At 43.2% G+C, this 16,844-nt stretch overlaps 1 protein-coding gene across 1 annotated transcript in view; it reads left to right on the forward strand.

Annotated features, from left to right (window-relative positions):
* The first annotated feature begins 4,623 nt into the window (after positions 1–4,623).
* Positions 4,624–16,844, forward strand: part of PPARG (peroxisome proliferator activated receptor gamma) — a 208,123-nt gene continuing 195,902 nt past the window's right edge. Inside the window, exon 1 of the mRNA XM_045289979.1 lies at positions 4,624–4,731. The gene's annotated coding sequence lies outside the window, so the exon portion shown is untranslated. The remainder of the gene's footprint in view (positions 4,732–16,844) is intronic.

Consider the following 16,844-nt stretch of genomic DNA (forward strand, 5'->3'; position numbering starts at 1 on the left):
TGAGTTGGGTGGACTCCATGACAACTGATACAGGATGAAACCTTGGGCAAGTGACTAATCTCTGTGTCCTTCAATCCCCCCATCTGCAACACAGAACAACAGTAGAGCCTCCCTTATAAGGTTGCTATGAGGCTTGTACTATACTTGTACATTTCTCAGACGTGTGTTCATGACATAAGGAAATCTGTGCCTTATACTACGTTTAAAAGGCATCCCTCGAGTTCTAGAAGTGCTGCATGGAGCTGACGGAGCCACAAGTCAAGGCTGCTACCGAACCAGGTGAAGGAAGCTTTTCTATGCAGCCCTGTTCTATTCCTCCATCAAACACTCATTCAAAGCTAGACTCAAAGCCTGTGTTTCACCCTGGGGCATAATGAGTTCCACGCTGCACAACCAGTTGCCTTTCGGCTCATTCCCATTTGGGGCAGCCCCAGGCGTGTCAGAGTAGAACTGCGCTCCACAGGGTTTTCCTGGTTGCCATCCTTCAGAAGTAGCTCATCAGACCCTTTCAAGGATCCTGTGGGTGGATTTGAACTTCCAACCTTTCACTTAGTAGCTGAGTGCTTAACCATTTGTGCCACCGAGGGACTCTAATGAGTTTAATAAACCCACATTGTTTCTTTAGAACAGCAAGTTCCTTACGTGTAACGTTTATTTAATTTACCCAGAGACTTTTCTGTTTCAAGTTCTGTTAGAATCTCCCTAGTTCCAGTGTCCCTTCATTAAAATCTATCAATGATTTTTTTTAGACTTTGATTGTGTTGTGTCATCTTGCCAGATTAGAATTCTTAATCCTTTAACACAGCCTATATACAAACTCAACACGTTTGGGGCTATTTTAAAATCGCTGTTTCTAATTCTTTCTTAGGTCATAGGTGGAGGCATGAGTGAGATGGAGGGTGGAGGCATGAGTGAGATGCAGAATGTTCTGCCCTGGGCCATGTGTAGTGCATAGGTGACTTAAGATGTTGGCCGAACCGAAAAATATATATATGATGCTCAGAATGGAGAAGCAAAGCCAAAGAAATACCATAGGATTAACCCACCTAAAAAAATAATAGTGAAGATAAAATCCAAGTACAAATAGTCCCTGACTTCCGATGCACGACAATTAGAATAAATTGCAATAGGCAGATCCAAGTACAAATAGTCCCCGACTTCCGATGCACTCCAATTAGAATAAATTGCACGTTGCATCTTTGTGGAGGAAGCTGTTGGGAAATGCTTGCAGAGGGTGTGGGGGAAATGGCAGAGTTATATGAACACAATCCGAACATTTAATCAGGAAAACATGATGGAAGAGATAGGTGGAGAAATCATCCTCATGGCAAGAGCGCTGAATTTAGAATTTGCCATCGATGATGTACAACAGCGCCTAGATTTCAAAGAAAAGGACATTGGCAGATGAAGACTTCATGGATTTGTAGAGGACAGAACTGATGAAGAAGGAAGAGATAATGAGATAGAAGAAGGAGGAAAGTGTTCAAAATTTTTTTCCAGGGAAAGTTAACAAGTTTCCTAGCCCCCACCCCCGCCCGCCCCCACCAAAAACTAAATCAGGGATTTAGTTGCACATGTTGATGGGTTTGCTAAAGTCAATAGGCAGATTCAAGAAACAGGGATATGTTACCTCGAAATACATCAAGAAAAAAAGGAAAAGACCATACAGACCCTATTGTTCTGACTAGAAATGCCATCCTCATTCCCAGGAATAATCCAGAATGTTCCACAAGTGGAATGACTACCACAAATAACAAAATATCTGTGTCAGCGAATTCTTCTTCATCACTGGAGCAAGATTCTTATAGTTTGTATATTTTGATGTATGCCTTAAAATATACCTCTAAGTTGATCTGTTTAGAGGTTCAGGCATAGCTTCGGGATAGTGCGGGTTCGGTTCCGGACCACGGCAATAAAGCGAGTGCCACTTCCCTTTTTATTTTCATGCTCGTGACCCGGTGCAGTTGGGGGCGGGGCTGCAAACCACAAGGTCAGGCTCTTCAACCCACCAGCTGCTGTGAGGAGGAAAGATGGAGCGCTCTGCTCCTGTAAAGATTGGCTCAGAAATCCCGTGAGTCAGAATCAACTTGATGCAGGGGGGGATAGTCTAATAAGCGGGCAGTGACATTTTGAAAAAGTGTGAGAATGGCCAGAAGGTGACACAAGGAACACAAAGTGGGTGCCTGCTGTTGGGAGGATGGTACCGGGGACTCGCTGGACGCAGGGTTGCCACAGACGTTCAGTCTGTGAGGAGCACAGGGAGGGAGGTGCAAGACCACGGGGTCGGCCTGTGCGGTTTCCACCGTCCGAAGACCACGTTGCTGAAGAGACTGATCAAGCCATCATAGTCATCGCAGCTTTTGAAAAATGAGGACTTTGGCGGACATCAGAGCTGACTCACAATTGTGTCATCCGAATAGAACCCCATCATAAATCAGGGACCACCTGTAGAAGTCAGAATGAGTTTAAAGGAAATTTAGAATGTCAATCGTCCCATAAAGCCGGGGATACAATTGATTGAGTTGTGAGTTTTCTAAGCATAGGACCAATGTCTTACAAAACCCCATTGCCAGCATGTTGACTCTCAAGGCAACCCCATGTATGTCAGTAAATGGGACTCATGTTTTCGCAGGCTGGTTTTTCACAAGTGAACCACCAGGCCTTTCTTCTGAGGCCCCTCGGGTGGACTCTGACCTCCAGGATTTCAGGTAACAGCTAAGCATATGAACGCTTCATACCATCAGGAGTTCCCCATTGTTTTATATTTCTCCTTTAAAAATATTGTCTTTGGTAAGTAACATAATCCTAACTACGCATACGTGCTCAATTAACACCTGTACGTTAACATTTGATTGGAACTAAATTTTAAAAGAGGCAATCTCAGAGTTTATCTATAAAAGCTTATGAACTCTCTTCTTGTGAAAGGCAGTACACTTTTAAAATCTAGACAGCTTTATAAAAAGGCTGAACTCAGAAGTACAGTATCAGTTACTCAAAAGGGAAAAATCCAAAATATCCTCGTATGAATGAGGAACATTCTACTTGATTTAAGATAACAGTTCAACCCTCCCACTTAAAACACAAGCGAGAACAAGAAACCAAAAACCTTAGAAGGACCAATTCATCTAGAAAATCCTTCATTTTACAGATGTACATACAGAGGCTCCAAGAGGTTACTTAACTTGTCCACGATCTCTCTCTCTCTCTCTCTCTCTCTCTCTCTCTCTCTCTCTCTCACACACACACACACACACACACACACACACCCCAAACTCCTCCCCCATTTCTGCAATCTTTCCTCTCCAGGGTTGATCAGGCATCAGAGCCAAACCCTTGCCATCCCCTCTGCCCTCTCAGTGGTCAGTGAACAAACCCTGAAGCTACACTTCATGGGGCTCGCTGACGCTGAAATTCAGACAACCTGATTCCCTTATACCAGCGGTTCTCAACCTGTGGGTTGCGACCCCTTTGGGGGTCGAATGACCCTTTCGCAGGGGCCACCTGAATCCGAACAGTAGCAAAATGACAGTGATGAAGTAGCAACAAACATAATTTTGTGGGTGGGGGTCACCACCACATGAGGAACAGTACTGAAGGGTCTCGGCCTGCGGAAGATCGAGAACCACTGCCTCATACTGTGCTTCCTCCCTTTCTCCTTATGAGTTGTTCATCACGTAAGTCATGTATTTTTGTCTCCTGAGATGCACACTGAAGGAAAGAGGAACTGTCCTGCTCAGAAAGGAAAACATGGAGACGAGGCAAAAATCAGAGTGGCAAGGGAGTAAGGGAAGGGCACGATGCCAAAGGTCAGTGATGGTTTTCCCAGGCCACGAGCGCTCACCTGCCCCCAGCACAGCCTCTGGTTCTTAGATCCACCTACCTTCTTTATCCCCCCCTCACTAAACTCTCTCTGCTGTTCATAATGCCCTGTGGACTGCCAAAGGCTTCATCATTGTCTTTTAATTTTTTAACTGCTCCATAGGGCTTTTAGTTTAGGTTTTTAACATTTTTATTGTGATTTAGGTGAAGGTTTACAGAGCAAATTCATTTTCATTCCACAGCTCACACACAGTTTGTTTTGTCACACGGATGGCCATCCCCACAGTGTGACAGCACTCTTCCCACTGCCTCCCTGGCTTCCCCATTTCCCTTGGGCTTTCTGCCTGACCCCTTCCTGCCATTTGAGCTTTATCCCTGAGCCAAAGCTGCCCTTTGGATCTGGGATGACTGATTGTTCTAAGGAGTGACTGGCTCCCTCGTGTTGTTCACCTTATATATCTGTGTGCTATTTGGTTCCAAGTTGAGCCACAGGGTTTCATTCCAGGCTTGAGGGTGTCTAACGGCCATGGTCTTGTGGGAGCCACCAGTCTTTCTCAGGCCAGTTGATCTTTTGGAGGTTGGGTCCACATTTTCTCCCACTCAATACAGGGCCCCCTATTGTAAACCCTTTCAGAGCCGTCGGCAGAGGCCACTGGGCACCATCTAGCTCGTCTGGGCTCAGTGTTCATTACTTCATCGGACTGATTATTTACTTGCTTTTACAATTTTCTTTACTCTTCTTTTCTCCAGATGGAAAAAGAGCAGTACCTGAGCCTTGCATGGCTGCTCACAAGATTTTAAGACCGCCGTCACGCCTCACCAAAAGAGGACATAGGATACTGTCTTGGTGGGCTGTGTCGTGCCAATTGACTGTAGTGTCCTTTGAGATGTGGTCCCGAGTCTCCAGGCCCAGTAAGTCATTCCTTCACGGTGTTCAGTTATGGCTAAGAAGTTTTCATAACTTGTCCACAATATGCTCTGCTATATTCATAAATATATTTGCAGTCCACATATAATACATTGAACCTCTGTCAAACCTGTACATATTTGTGGGGGTAGTCACATTTGTTTGCCTTCCCATCCATGTCTGGACGGAGTGTCTGTCTGTGGACCTCCTTGTGGATGAGTATCATGGCTGTTGTTGTGGGAGGGATGGTGTAGAGACCAGTGTTTGCCTTTAACACGATGCTCCTCCCAGCCTCCTTCCTTGCTTTCCTCATTTTCTGTTGACCTTCCCCCCACCACCCCCGTGACGAACTGCCTTTCCCTTCACCCACCTTCTAATTAGTGCTTTATCCCTTCTTCCTCTGCCACCCCTGTTAATCGTGAAATAGTGATTTTTTTTCTGTCTATAAATCTTTTCTTGACTTCTCACAGTCGTGATCTCGTACAATATTTGTCCTTCTGTGATTGACAAATCTCACTCAGCATCGTGTCCTCTGGGTTCATTCAAGCTGGTGCTTTTCTGGAGCTTGCATGCCGTGCAGCTAGTTTGTCTGCTCGTCTACTGATGGGCAGTTAGGTCGCTTCCACGGGTGTGCACCCCTTTCTTTGTGTCCCAGGTCTGGTGTCTCTAGACCTTATCTTAGTAGTGGGACTGCTGCATCATATGGTATTTCGATTTCCAATTTTGGGAGGAAGTGCTATTCTATTTTCCATGATGTTTGCATCGAGAGTTCTAGTCTCTCCACACCCTCACCAGCATTGGTTGTTTTCTGTTTTGTTTTTAATTTTTGCTACTAGTTCTTGGGTGAGGTGACATCTGATGGTTGTTTTGTAAGGAGTGCTCTGGGCATCATTTCTGCAATTGAATGACCCGGTTTTGTCAGCACCGTTGGTTAAAAAGGTGATCTCGTCCCTAGTTCCTGTGTTTGGGCCTTTATCAAAGATCAGCTTTCCATAAGTAGATGGATTTGCTTCTGGGTTCTCAATTGGGTTTCATTGCTCTGTGTTTCTGTCATTGTACCAGGACCAGGCTGCTGTGATCAGCCAGCATGATGGCAGGTTTTGAGATTGGGAGAAGTGAGGCTTCCTACTGGGGGTCTCTTTCCTTTCTGTAAGAAGTTTGTGATCCCTTTTTTCACCTTTAAATGAATGATGATGGGCTCTAGATTGGGATTGCTTTATAATGATAGATCCTACTGGAGAGCTGAAAATATCACCTTCAGAATAGTACAGACTTAGATGGAGATTGTCAAGAAACAATGGCTTCACATTTTGATATTCGTGTCTAATAAATTTTTCTATGATTTTATAGCAATACGTTTTGTATGTATGTGTGTATATGCATATGCATGTTCATATATGCCTGGTGTGTGTGTGTGTGTGAGAGAGCATTCATTATGAAAGTGACATTTTCATCTAAGTCATCCCAGAATAATGATGTGCTCTTCTATTGAGACCACTTCACAACAGCACTTTGGCATCATCGAGAGACTCCAATTGCATTCCCTTTCCATGTTCTTTGCATTTGGGGAACAAAAAAGAAATCTGATGTGGTGCAATCAGGCTGAAGGGTGAGCGGGGCAAGAGTCCCCAGTGAGGTTCTCATAGGCCAGCTGGCCCTAAGCTCCAGGAATGAGCAGGGCGCGGTCCTGATGTGAGAAATTCCTTGGTGCAAGTTCTCTGGGCCATTTCTCATCAATGACATTCTCCATTTTCTTAAAACATCTTCCTAATAAGCCCCCATAATCACCCTGCGTCGGTGAAGAAAACCGATCCAAATTGTCATGGGGACTTTCAAAAAGCAGTCTCCATAACCTTTTGGGCTGACCTCTCTGTTTGACTTTAAATGACCAGCAGTTCCTCGCCCCTGAGCCCTGGAGTCGCTGTATTCCAGTTGGACCTTCGGTGAAGGCCCGCGAACAAGACTAAGAGAAGTCTGTCCCTGAGAAACCTTTTCTGCAGCTGAGCACCGAGACATGTTTAGATAGGTTTTGTTTGGAATAAACCTGTGCGTGTGTGAACTGGAACCCTGGTGGCAATACTTTATGACACACATGCACACCCATGCACACACACACACACACACACACACACACACACATACACACACACCAGCCAAAGCCACCTCCAATTCTGCAATCCTTTCTTCCCTAGGGCTGATCTGTCATTAGAGTCAAAGTTCTTGTCAAGTTGGCTACTTGTGAGGTGGCCACGGGCCAAAACAAAACACGACTGGAAAGCTATAGCCTCTCCCTCTCCATCGCGGCCTCACTTTCTTAGCTCAGAGCCCCCTGCAGCTCGCTGGCAGACAGGAGACACTCATTGCTGTTGAACTCAGCCCTGGGGGTTCAGTCATCCTGGGTCAGTGCCCTTATCTTGCCGATGTTTCCGTCCTTGTGCCTCTTTCCCATTTGCACACCACTCCAGCCCACATTGGTGTCCCCACAAGATGCAAACTGCTCCCAGGCAACTGCCACACTAGAAATAGAATCAGGCAGGTCTACTATGGAGAGGTAACAGTTTATTAACATATATCAATTTCCCGGGGAATATGTGCATTTCAGTAGGTGATAATTCAAATGCCTACCTCTTGATAGTAAAATCTTAGCTGTCAGTGGCAGGCATATGGGAAGGTGAATGATGTACCCATACGAGATATCTAGCTTGATCGCTTCTCCTTCCTTCTTGTTACCTGGGTTTGGTGCATACAGGTGACCTTGCCCCAGTTATTCTACTCCTGAGCCATCTACACATCCTTAGACAGTGTCACCTTAGGGGAGACCATTAAGGCAACATTTGAGCTGTGTTAATGTTTAGCTCCTTGGTCAGAGAGTTAAAGCAGCAATGTTCGTTTGTGTGTTTGTTTTACCATTGAGTTAGTTTTATTTCATATTTACAACTTGCCTGACTCAATATGACTATGTAATTAAGTGGTCAGTTCTGAAATTGTTTTCTCATTGGGAAACTTCAAGAGAATGCACAGTTAAAACATAATTCTTAAATTACTGTTAAGAAGCCTGCCAGCCCCTTCTTTATAGAGCTCTTCTGCAAATCCGCTGCTGACTGGATAATGATAGATTGTAGGATTTAACCCTTGAAAAGAAATTCTCCCCATGAAGAGCATTTACCCTTCTAAATGACCTAAGCTCTGGGGACAGTAGATTGATGGGGTCATTATGAGTGATGGCCATTCTGGAGGCAGGCACAGGAAGATGCTGTTGTTTGATACCATGTGTTGTTCGGACTTATAGTGACCCCGTGGACAACAGAACAAAATGCCGCCCGGGCCTGCACCAGGGGCCCTCCCCATAGTTCTTATGTTTGAGCCCATTATTGCAGCCACTGTGTTAATCCGTCTTGTCCAGGGTCTTCCGCTTCTCCCACTTTACCAAGCGCGATGTCTTTCTCCCTATATACATTCTAAACCACAGAGCATCTTCGGCTGTCCAGTGAGGCACCCAAATATTCTGAGTGTCAGCCTTTCCCCCACTGAATGGACATTTAGTTCTCCCTCACCTTGAATGAAAGATCAGATCATGTTCATTGTTGTTGTTGTTTTTCTTTTTTAACATTTTATTAGGGGCTCATACAACTGTTATCCCAATCCATACACACATCAATTGTGTAAAGCGCATTTGTACAGAGAATGGGTAGGAAAGAGGGAACCGATTACATGGAACTGTGTGTGACCTCCTCCCTGGGGGACAGACAACCAAAAAGTGGATGAAGGGAGACGTCGGACAGGGCAAGATATGACAAAATACCCATTTATAAACTATCAAGGGCTCATGCGGGAGAGGGGAGCGGGGAGGGAGGGGAAAAATGAGGACCTAATGTCGGGGGTTTAAATGTTCATTGTTTTTTAATCGCACTTGGCTTAAGGGAGCTCCCCTCCCCCAACTTCCCTCTTACTCTTCTTTCCTGGAGGTGGCATGCCAAATAAAGCAGGAACCTCTCCTCCAGCAGATGGAAAGCCATTCTCTGATTTTTTTCCCCAGCACCAGCAGCAAGTTCAAGATGAGCACTTGCTTTCTAAGGAAAAACAGTACAAGTAAACCAGGCGGCTCACACAGACGGAAATCAAGCAGAAAAGACGAACCAGTGCACCTCCAATAGCCAGGCTACTTGTTAGGGTGATGGGTAGCTAAAATTGTCTTCAAAAGGCAAATCCAATTCTGTAACAAGAAGAGTTGAGCTAACATTCCCAGATAACCCAAATAAAGCTTGCAGTAACTCTGCTTTCTCAGCTCTCAGTCATTTCATTTCCATCCTCTGCTTATCCCTGGGAAGGGTGATACCTGTTTACTATTAGGCCTACCTGTGGCTACTCAACACTCACTCTAGACTGTTGATACCCTGCACCTTTTCAAATTCCATGGAATTCCTTTCTGACTGAGCAGGTTGTGGCAAATGCTAGACCATCAACCTAAGTTAGTCTCATTTGTACAAAAGGTACCTCCTTTTCATCTCCCGTTTTTTCCCTTTAACTACATCTCATAAAGAATGAAAGACTAGTGGCTACCCACAAGCTCAAATCATATTTAGCCTCTATTTCCACCTTTTTCTTTCCAATGAGCTCAAATAGAAAAATTGTTGAGGATGGTGCGGGACCAAGCGGTGCTTTGTTTTGTTGTACGTGACGGCTGCTGTGCCTAACAGACCAACGCCATCTACTAGCAGTAGCTAGTCCAGGCCGGCTGTTAGAACTCAGGAAAGAAAGCTGTCTCTCTCAGGATCACACTAAACTTCATTTAGCAAACAGTTTGACTAATGACTGATTCTAAATGGATTTAGCTAATTTTCTTTGGTCAAAGCTAATGTGTTACTCTTGGTCTTCAAAAGAAGAACAAAACAAATAATATACAGATTTCTATGAAGATTTTAAAATATCAGGCTTTAGAATGTCTACGTTTGCAGTATATTTTATAATTGTTGTCATCATCACATTGAAAAGTACTTATTAAGCCATTACTTTGGTCTGGTGCTGTGCTAAGCAATGTATAAAGAGAACTACACAGAGATAATTCCCATTTTGATGGGGAAAAAGGAAGCTAAGTCTGAGCCGTGACATAAAGACTGTAGGTTAGTTCCAGGGGGGAAGGATTTATGAAAATTAAGAAAAGTTAGTGGTTTTGATTTGCTCGTTGTTTTCACAGTTAAATGGTCTTAAAAGCAATATAATCATACAACTAGTGAAACAGAAAAGACTTTGCAGACCAACCAGACCAATCTTATTTTATAGATCTGGAGACTGTGTATTACACATGCGAAGTGATTTGCCCAGTTGCAGAAATTTCAAACATTCAGGATGACAACCTTCACTTTCCAGATTCAAATTCGACCTTGTTTCCATCGCACACTTTGCCTCGATGTCTTTCAAATACGCTGATGCATTGCTGGTAATCTGCTGTCGCCGATAAGATTGGAACAAATTAAGGTTAAGAATTGCAGTTATTAGTTTTAGAGGAAAACAAGGAAAAGATGAATGGCAAACAAGAACATATCGTGGAGAAAGAAATATTTCAGCAACAGTGGAATAATGGAGGAGCTACAAATTAATTCACAGTCCCGTGATGGCGTAAGGGGACGAGAAGATGGCATTGCATTGGTGTCAGGAGCCCTGGATTCTGCCTCTTGTTAGCTGTGGGAATAGGGATCAGTTACTTCGCATCTCTTTATCTGGGTTTCTTCATGGACAAAAAACAAAAGGATGAATCTGTATTTACTTCTGCTTTGTGCTTTTCTGCCCTCACATGTCATATTTCTATTATTTGGTGGACACTGTCAGTACTGAACAGAGAAACCCCACCTTGATATGGAAGAATGTGTAAACTTCAACATGGCGTGGGACAAAGTAGTGAGCAGCCAAAAGCCAGGAATAATTCTTTATACCCTTCACTAAAGATTCCGAAATTCAGACAAGCAAGCAGTTTGAGTGTGTTGTTTGTGTTGGTCTCGGCTACTTTCATCCACACAGGAAGATTTGGTTTGGGTCTTTAATTCCTATATTAGAATTTTGAGAGCCAGCCTTTGTGTTGTTCATGGTGCTAGGTCCTAATTAGGATGCAAACATGCTAATTGCTCATGGATTCTGTATTGGCCAGTTTGTCTACTCACTAAAACTTACTTGTTAGCCCCAATCTGCCGTGCTTTCAGGGTCTCTCAGAGTCTTGGTGACAGCCGTGAGTCGCCTAACACGCATGTGATATCCCAGCTGAGGCCCAACAAGGACACACTCTGCCATCTTGCCTCTGTGCTCATGCTGCGAAGAAGATTCCCTTTTGTGTAGTCTCTTTAGTGCCACCATGTAGGTGTTTTTGTGCTTTTTGGTTGTTGATTTCACTGTTATAATGATTCCGAAGCACAGTGCAGATGTGCTGCCTGGTCTTCTCTAAGTACAAGCAGATCGTGTTGTGCTTTTTGGAGAAAACACATGTGTGAGATAAGCTTTGTTGAGGCATGCATTGCAGTGCTGTTGGCCTTGAGTTCAATGTTAAGGAGTTAACAATCTGTATTAAATAAGGTGTCTTTAAACAAAAACACAGGTATTTGTTGATCAGCTGGGGGAAATGGTGTGGCCAGAGGCTTGCAGAAACCCAATCCTGTATTTTCCCCAGGTACTGACACACTTCCCTGTGGCTGTCCAGAACATAACTACTGCAAAGAATGAGACTTGCCAGTTAATAATTTAGGAGTTCTTGGTAGTAGAGGTATTTCTGTTTTCACTTATTTCATTAAGTTCTCCCACTTTCCGAGTTCCAACTATGGGGGAACAGATGAGTGTAGGAATGTGTTCTTCTGTTGTCAATCGGTGTTTTTCTCTCTACTCCTGTGCCTCTCCGGTGGAAGGCTGTGGCTCTGCAGGGTACTCATTCCTTCCCTGTCCTCGGTACAGACTACAAGAAAGAAGGAAATGACAACCAGAAACAAAGTTGGCCACTCAAATAAGTTAACCAAAGTTCTGATCCTAGTTTGGAAAACCCAGCATACAATCTACACCCCCTCTTCCCTTTGCATCCCCCTCTCCCCGCTGCCCCCTCCCAGCTGTGCTAAACAAAACTTTCCATCTAAGTCAAAGAATAGCAATTCTAACTCAGAACTGCTAGCGTAGGGCATATTTAAGCAAAGGCACACATTCTATAGAGCCTGCTGCCTGAGAAGGGCGATGAACATCTCGTCAGACCATCCCAAATATTTGTACACGGCCGGCAGAATTCTGTGAGATGTTGTTATGTTTTGGACGATATCATTTGGGTACTTTGCTTACAGGGCACTAATTAACTCCATGTTTGGAAACATTCAGATGACAGACTTTTAATTTTTGCTGTGATGGGATATTTGACATCACTTTGATGAGTCATGTTCAATCAGTTAATAGAAATCATCATCCTTCAAAGAAGCAGATGCTTCATTTTCTTTTATTTAAAAACCTTGGATTATTTTTGCAAATTAGTTGAAAGTTTACAGGGCAGACCATCAGCTTTTCACTGTATATGAATATGTATATGAGTGTAAATCATATACATTTACTCTCATATACATATATGTGTACATTTTGTTTCAACTCATCCTATTCACTGAGAGTGGAGTAGAAATCTCATTAACTATAAGATCATAGCTTAGTTTTATCTATATTGACTTATTATTTTCAAGAATCACCCTTTAAAACATCACAAACTAAAAAGAGAATTACATGCCTAACGTATCTAGAACATTCTCACTCAGGATCAGCTTGTCTGTCTTTTCTTTTTTATGTTAAAATTTGATCTTTGGCTCATTGGAACTATGAAGAAATCAAAATCTGAATAGCCCTCTTTATAACACACAGCCATTGTTTGTGCTTGCAACATTGGATTAAGAAATCGCTGGTATTCTTACACATGTTTTTTCTGCCAAAGAAAATCCAGCACATTTGTGCTTAGCATTGACATTTCCACCAACCAGATGAGCGATTATATACCACCCACGCTGTACTCCTTCGCTTTCCCATTTCCCCTGGGAAATCTCAGTTTGGAGCCCATCAAACATGCATAAACTCCTCTTGTGCCTTACTCTGTTACACCTGTCCTACAGGTGAAATCATTTCCCAGCTGTCCCAGGTCATGAGATTTAGCACTTGGTTTGCAAAAAAATCATACAAACCTCTTTTCTATGTCTCATCTTTCCTCCTGTCCTGGGATCAAAATGATAGAGCACAGCCTTCTATTTGATAAGAACACCTTTCTTCATGTGTTCTTTTTCTTACTTTAAAGTTTCACCCTTCACTTGAGTCATAAATGCTTTCTTGGTCATGAGCAGATTACAAACCATGTGATAAATACACTTTCCTTCTTCAGTTCTGTATTTACCTAAATTATTTAAAACCCACAATCCTCTTGTTCATCACTCTCTCAGCCCTCCCTCCCCTCATACACCCAGCACACTCACAGGAGCACACATATTGACTTTCCATTTACAGAAGTTATAACATAAAAATACTGCCAATTTCATGTTTTAATTTACAATCTGGAGGAGAAAACAATGGGACTGACAGTTCCGGGGGGGACATGGGAGAGAGGGAGGTAGGGGGAAGGGAAGAGGTGTTAACAAACCCAGGGACAAGGGAACAACAAGCAATCCAAATTGGTGGGGAGGTGGGTTTGGGAGACCTGGTAGGGCATGATCAAGGGGAACGTAACAAATAGGAAGTGCTGAAATCCTGGTGGGGACTGAGCATGATAGTAGGACAGGAGGAGAATCAAGGGAAATAGAGGAAAGAGCTGGGAGGAAAGGGGCATTTATAGAGGTCTAGATAAAGACATATACATATGCAAATATATTTATATGAGGATGGGGAAATAGATCTACGAGCCTATATTTATAGATTTAGTATTAAGATAGCAGAAGGACATTGGGCCTCCACTCAAGTACTCCCTCAATGCAAGAATACTTTCTTCTGTTGAATTGGCATTCTATGATGCTCACCTTCCCGACACGACCGCTGAAGACAAAGCGGGTGAATGAGCAAATGTGGTGAAGAAAGCTGATGGTGCCCGGCTATCAAAAGATATAGCATCTGGGGTCTTAAAAGCTTGAAGGTAAACAAGCGGCCATCTAGCTCAGAAGCAACAAAGCCCACATGGAACAACATATCAGCCTGTGTGATCATGAGGTGTCGAAAGGATCACTGAAGACAAATGGGTGCATAAGCAAATGTGGCGAAGAAAGCTGATGGTGCCCGGCTATCAAAAAGTATAGCATCTGGGGTCTTAAAGGCTTGAAGGTAATCAAGCAGCCATCAAGCTCAGAAGCAACAAAGCCCACATGGAAGAAGCACACCAGCCTATGCAACCATGAGGTGTCGAAGGGATCAGGTATAAGGCATCATCAGAACAAAAAAATCTTACCATAGTGAATGATGGGAGGAGTGTGGAGTGGAGACCCAAAGCCCATTAGTAGGCCACTGGAGATCCCCTTGCAGAGGGGTCTCGGGGAGGAGACGAGCCAGTCAGGGTGCGATGTAACAATGATGAAAAATATAACTTTCCTCTAGTTCCTAAATGTTTCCTCCCCGCTCCCACTATCATGACTCGAATTCTACCTTGCAAGTCTGGCTAGACCAGAGGATGTACACTGGTACAGATAGGAACTGGAAATACAGAGAATCCAGGGTGTATGAGCCCTACAGGACCAGTGGTGTGAGTGGCGAAACAGGGAGGGTAGAGGGAGAGTGTGTAGGAAAGAGGGAACCGATTACAAGGAACTATATGTGACCTCCTCCCTGGGGGATGGACAACCGAAAAGTGGGTGAAGGGAGACATCGGACAGGGCAAGATATGACAAAATAACAATTTGTAAATTATCAAGGGCTCATGAGGGAGGGGGGAGCAGGGAGGGAGGGGAAAAATGAGGACCTAATGCCGGGGGTTTAAGTGGGGAGGAAATGTTTTGAGAATGATGAGGGCAATGAATGTACAAATGTGCTTTATACAATTGATGTGTGTATGGATTGTGTTAAGAGTTGTATGAGCCCCTAATAAAATGATTTAAAAATAAATATAGAAATTATATATATAGAATGTGTGTTTATATAAATTTATATTTATGCAAATATAAATAGAAAAATTAACACACATGAGATATACTGATAACATACTGAATATACTGACCTAAAAACCAAGCCAAACCTGTTTCTGTTGAGGTGATTCTGACTTATAACCATTAAAGGGCACAGTGAAATTGCCCCCATTGGGTCCCCAAGACTGTAATCTTGATAGAAGTGACTGCCCCGGGTTTCACCCATGGGGTGCCTGGTGGGTTCAAACTGCAGAACTTCCCGTCAAGAGCTGAGTACTTTACCCACTGTGCCACCAGGGCTCCTATATACAGATCAAGTCTGGTTCATGGGCAGCCTCCTTTTGCTGTACATTCATCCCAGCACTATGAAACAAGAAAAGTACAATAGTCATAGTCAATGCTTTTCTTGTCCAAGCAATACATACATATAAGGTAAATAGCATTTCAAAGCTTACTAGTAAACAAACCAAAAACTAGCCTATAGTTCACCACCACTGGTGAGGATCCACTACCAAAAGAACAAACAAATCTGTCTTGGGAGAAATGAAGCTAGAATGCTCCTTAGGGGCAAAAAATGGCAAGACTTCTCATGTCCTTTGGATATGTGATCAGGAGAGACCAGTGCCGGGAGAAGGACCTCATGTTTAGGAAAGTGGAGGAGCAGCAAAAATGAGGAATACCGGAAGCGAGATGGATTGACACAGTGCTTACAACAATGGGCTCAAACATAAGAACAATTACACAAGACGAGGTGATGTTTCCTTCTGTTATACATAGGGTGGTGATGAGTCCCGGCCAACTCCATGGCACCTCACAACCACAACAAAGTTGTCTGAGAATCATAGCCTAACCAGGTGGGCACCTCACCTTAACTGATACACTCATTATAGAATATTTGGAAAATAGAAATAAATTTAAAGGAAAGATAAGGATCACCTATTATTGCCGTTGTTAGCTGCAAGTGCTGATCCCCAGGATTTTCAGTGGCTAACTTTTGGAAGTAAATCGCCAAGCCTTTCTTTCTAGTCTGTCTTTGTCTGGAAGTGCCAGTGAACTTGGTTCAGCTTCATGGCAGCATGCAAGTCCCCATGACAGTCAGATGGTGGCCACCCAGGAGGTGCACTGGCTGGGAACTGAACCCATGTCTCCCACATGAACCATGTAATACATGTGCTATTAAATTTTTATATAACTGCTTTAACCATCGGGGCCCCCTGAGAAACGTGAAATATAAATATTTCCCTCATTTAAATAGTGACCGGATATATGACCTCCTTTTTTCATTCGACAATAGGCTCTGGAGGGCCCGACAATTCTCCTTCCTTTCACCTGTCACCATCAACAAACTCTGTGAAGGGACTGTGTAGGAAAAAGCAACATTCAAAAAAAAAAATATTCCTTTCTTCCTTTATCAAATCATTTAACTAAACTTGAGTCATGTTTCAATGGAATATCAGATTCAAAATACTGAACACACTAAACTGAACTCACTTCCAGTCTTCCATGTATCTAGTGAGTCATCAAACGGAGCTTCCTCTTCATATATGACTTTTTGGAAAGATAGATAAACTTTACCTGAAAACTGGCTTGTTAAACTGATTGTTTTAATCTGGGCCAATTCTATTTTACAGCTACATGTCAATTTGTTACTGTGTTGGGTCAACCACAGTTTCTCTATTTCATCATTTTGAGCTGGGTTTGTCTGCATTTCTGAGGATGTTAATGATCATAAGAAAACCTAGGAAGTGAGCACCTCAGAGGCCTGCCACTTAAGTGTTGACCATTAGGTGTGAACCATGTAAAGATGAATCCTCTGATGATCTCTTGGTTGAATCTTCTATTAAATACATCACTGTATCCTTGAAAAATCATTTAATGAGGACCTACTGCCGGGGGCTTAAGTGGAGAGGAAATGTTTTGAGAATGATGCGGGCAATGAATGTACAAATGCGCTTTACACAATTGATGTGTGTATGGATTGTGATAAGAGTTGTATGAGCCCCTAATAAAATGATTTTTAAAAA

This window comes from Echinops telfairi, unplaced genomic scaffold (genome assembly GCF_000313985.2).
Source record: "Echinops telfairi isolate 266 unplaced genomic scaffold, ASM31398v2 ScPeMD7_31;HRSCAF=116, whole genome shotgun sequence".
NCBI lineage: Eukaryota > Metazoa > Chordata > Mammalia > Afrosoricida > Tenrecidae > Echinops > Echinops telfairi.